Here is a 4,567-nt window from a genome sequence, read left to right as displayed (position 1 = left end):
ATATATGTATAAGAAAGTAGTATCTTATGGCATACAAATTTTATTGATGTCGATAAAATTTACCGTAGATATATATTGGTGTAAATTTAATAGAATATATGTAAAGCATAAAGCATGAAATAATTTTTATAGTATCGATAAATTTTACCGCATCACGACATCGGACGCCATCTACATAAAATACCTTTATGCTATCGGTTTTGTTTCGTTTTGAATTTATGATTTTCTTACTTGTTTCTAAACGAGCTAAACACTCGAATAATTGACAAGGAATGAACTGGTGATAAATCTATATTGGAAAATAGAATACGGTTTACCTACTTATCTTCAAATTCCATTTTGGCGTCAGCAATTGGAACAAAATATATTCTAGAGAAAATCCCATGAGATGCATCCATTAACTCATCTATTATGGGTGGATTTAAGTTTCTGCTGGAATACGATAATGAAGAAACCAAACAAAAAGAAAATTCTACAATCCTCCGGATGTATTACCGATTCGTGAAGCTCCATTAAATATTAATAAAGTTTACCTCACATAAATAATTTGAAAGAAAATAAAAAAATTGTTGGAGAGTAAATAAAAAATAGTTGATACATTTACACATGCCAAATAAAATTATTATGAATAATTCAAATTCAAATTCTATTTAAGCATTCCGTTAATCAGATATATTTACGGACGAATAATTTGGGAGTTGTATAAGAAATAAAATTATTATTTATTTATAAACCTTAAAATTTTAATAATTAAAAGACAATACATATTTTTGATTACAGTTATTATCTTTTTCAAAGATAAGATTAAATAAAAAGATTGATAAATTATTTTTAAACAATATGATGGCAAGTTTACATAAGCGGTGGCGTAATTTTGTTTTTATAACATTATTTTTTATTGTAGGAAGATAGTCCAGGTGGTGATCAATAAAGTCTATCTTTCTACATTCTACTTCAATATTTCAAATTTAATCATTTATAGAGAAGTTTGGATACAGGTTCATTAATTTTTTTTTTTTTATATATTTACAATACCTCCATAATTTAAAAATCTGTCTTCATTTCTTTTGCTTGAAGTAATATAAAAAATTAAAGATATGCCGGTGAGCGGAGATCACGATTTCTTTTAGTTCGAGAAGGTCAAGGAACCAAGGAGGAACAAATATTTTCTATGAAAGTAAAAGTGGTGGGGTCTCTACAATTTAGTGGAACTTGGGGTTATTATATAGTGAGCAATAAAAACCAGCTCGATATTCATATCTCATTCCTGAAAATTAACTTAATTTTAGGCTATAACCTACAGTTATATCTGGAATTTTGATTCATACGTTAAACGTTGTAATATAGTGACTAAAACTGCTGCTATTTGGCAAGATATTTTTTTTTTTCAGAATTCTCGCTAATCCTCTGCCTAAATCCTGAACGACATAATAAATAATGACTTGAGTATGTTAAATATCTGTAGCTATTTTAATAACATCCAAACTGACTAATATGAGATTGCATTATACTATTATCAAGCTTAATTTGAATTTTCCTATCTCCACCATGGCCGAAATTCTTTTCTCCTTTTTTTCCTCTTAAACCAGGCAAAGTGTCTTTCATGAGACACAATACATCTGTCCCAAGGAGCTACGGTTTTGTAGTTTCGAGTTGAAGATTTCAAGTTCAGAAAATCAGAGAATTTCACTATTCATTTTTATTATAATCTACAACATAAATTTTATGGAATTGATAAAAATCTTATTAAATTAGATTTATTACTTTTCTCAATGGGGATTGTACGCTTTATTCAAATAATTCCCAATATGTTGTCAAAGTAAAGTTAGAAAATAAAAAAGTAGTAACATTTACAACATACATAAACTCCTATAAGTGTTGTTTTAATTTTACGTACTTAAACGGTAATGTTTACTTTTGTTATCTTTGCCTTGTAATGTTATTGTTTTTGTCAATATTTTATGTAAACAGTTCTTTCTTCTTTGTATTTTTGTAACATGTATGCTTTCAGAAATGATTCAAATGAAAAAAAAAAAAAGTTGCAATAGAACCTTAAGTATGTTAAGTTTTTACGAAATGTGTAATATGGACTAATTTTAATAGGATCTTAAACACTACTAATTTATGTATACAAATTGAAAGCAATTTAAAGTACAAGTTTATTATAATTGTTTTTGTTTCATTTTATTTTCACAAATAAATATTTTTTCCCCATAATATTTATTTAAACTTAAATTTCTTAACCCACAAACAAAATGAAACTTAAAAAAAAAACTTCTTACCACAGCAATTTAAAACCGAATCAGCTAAGAAAGCCTGGAGTCCCAAAGGGTTGAAACTTTGCCTAAGCAAGAAAAAAAAAAACGGGGTATTGGTGTGAAGAGTTTCTCGGAATGGCCACAAGAGAATAATGTCGTCGAATAAAAAAAAAAATTCAACTGACTCTTGAAATATTTGATCATAATTAACATTACTTTATTTCTTTTAAGAGCTTGTCATGAAATCACAAAATAAAACTTATTTTATAAAATAATTTATGGTTAATAGAATTTTTTTTTTCATATTTCAAGATAGAAAACTTTGGAGGCATACATTTATGTATGTATGTAATTTTAAGCTGTTTCCAATCTTCTTCACATTTTTTTAGTTTCAAATAAACTAACCTGGTATGTCGTACTATCTCTCATAATTATAACCTGGTATGTATTTATATATTTCTGTTTTATTTGAATTATAGTTAATACAGTTGAATGGTTATAGATTTTATGGTGGAATTAATTCCTACAAAGATGGGGTTAGAATTTTGCCTATCCGTTGTTAGTATCTTTTTCTTATATTAAAAGTCTAAATTTAGTACGTTTTTTGAATGCTATCTTGAATTTTACTTTTCAAAAATCCTGAAAAGAAATCTTCTACCTTATCAGTTGCCGAACCGTTTCATCACAAAGAAATTAAGAAAATGGATACCTGCAGAAACATAATTAAATACAACAACAATGAGGTTTATCACTATCGCAATATGTATGTGTATTTTGGGTTATTGTCACTCTAAAATACAGAATATCTTATTTAATGAAGTTTATGAATTTGTTTTTCTATGAGTGCGAATTATAAAGAACATTTGAAAAAAATATATAAATCTATCTCTTTTAATAAACTTCCATAGTACACGTTGAGAGTCTCTTGCCAAAATGTATAGCAAACTGCACAGCTTACATAAGTACACGCATGTATTTTTATTTAATTATGTATCATTCACTATTATTATAAATTATTGGATTAGCGAGTTCGTTAAAATATTTTGGGCCTATTTACCAATTATTTTTAAAACTTTAGACATGTCTCAACTAATTTGTCAGAAACAAGTACCTAGTTGATCCTGACTCACGGTTCCTATTAATCACGTAGACTCGAGACTATTTTTAACCCGTCCTTAATTGAAAGGAGAGAAGTTGAAGAAGGATACGCGTGGTAAAAAAGGGCTTAAAGAAGAGGACAACCTATAAAGATGGCACAGAAGAGAGGAAATATTTCCTGAGGTAGAAGAGGGGGGGGGAGCTGCGCGCGTGTTAATATCGAAAGGGCCGTGGGGTAGGTTATTCACTGTAGTGCGTGTGTGTAGTAGCTCCGAGCGGTGTCAATGGGGCTCTCTCCAGAGTCGTGAGTATTCTCTCTATGTCGATTTTATGTTTAATTCGATCAATCGATTATTGCATGTTTTAGATTTTATTATGCCTGATATTTTTATGACAGAAGGTTCTCCAGTTTTATACATATTGTCATTGTTTATTCGGAATGTTTACATGTTGAAATGATAAGCTACGTTAATAGATGATAGACCTTGTTCGTGCTCTCCGTTGTGACTCAATGTTTGCAAATTTTAAAATATCAACTTCTTGACATAGAAGTAATTTTAACTTACTATTCATATATAACTCCATGTAAAAACATAATTTATTTTTTCTTTTACTGTTTATCTATTTTGATAAAAATAGATACGTTTATAAAACCTTCCTACGTTAACCACGTGACTCCTGCAACTACGAGCATAACTTTTTAATATGAAGTATTACCACAACCATTTAAACTTTTTCTAAATTGAGATATGATTTATAATACCGATTTATTTGTATAATGTTAATGTAAAATGATATGATTTTTTTTCGCCTATCGTTACTATTGTTTACATGCCGCTATGTTTAGAAGGCGTTAGAATTGTTTTTTCATGATAATAAAGCGTCAACTTTTGATAGTATATTGTTTAGATTCTTATATTGTGTTAGATGTTTTCTGTATATTGATACAATAAAAATCTTTCGTTCGTATATACCATAGGTAGATATTTAGGCGTGTATAATTGTTTTATAGAAATGTTAACCATTTTTATAATTCGGAGAGCTAGAAAAAAAGTTTCTGTTATAAGAAATTATGGACTTGTCGCATTTTAAAGTGCAGGTTATACCAATTAGTAGTTATAAGTAAGACAGTAGTTTTTATTGTCATTATATTTAATTATCTTTGTGCGGATATTATTTGTTGCAATCAAATTTAACTAATATAATAAATA

The 4,567-nt window shown here is 28.2% G+C and overlaps 1 protein-coding gene across 3 annotated transcripts in view; it reads left to right on the top strand.

The window, feature by feature from the left end:
* The window catches only part of Tet (Ten-Eleven Translocation (TET) family protein), a 302,732-nt gene that overhangs the window by 6,357 nt on the left and 291,808 nt on the right, over positions 1-4,567 (top strand). Inside the window, exon 1 of one of the 3 annotated variants that reach the window (XM_067051283.1) lies at positions 3,637-3,660. The exons of the other annotated variants lie outside the window; for them this stretch is intronic. The gene's annotated coding sequence lies outside the window, so the exon portion shown is untranslated. Of the gene's footprint in view, positions 1-3,636; positions 3,661-4,567 lie in introns of those variants that run through there. 3 annotated transcript variants of the gene reach the window in all.

The sequence above is a fragment of the Halyomorpha halys genome, unplaced genomic scaffold, assembly GCF_000696795.3.
Source record: "Halyomorpha halys isolate HHAL.00 unplaced genomic scaffold, Hhal_1.1 Scaffold706.1, whole genome shotgun sequence".
NCBI classification, from domain to species: domain Eukaryota; kingdom Metazoa; phylum Arthropoda; class Insecta; order Hemiptera; family Pentatomidae; genus Halyomorpha; species Halyomorpha halys.
The sequence above is the reverse complement of the archived record's forward strand: the minus strand, read 5'-3'. Positions and strand labels throughout refer to the sequence as shown.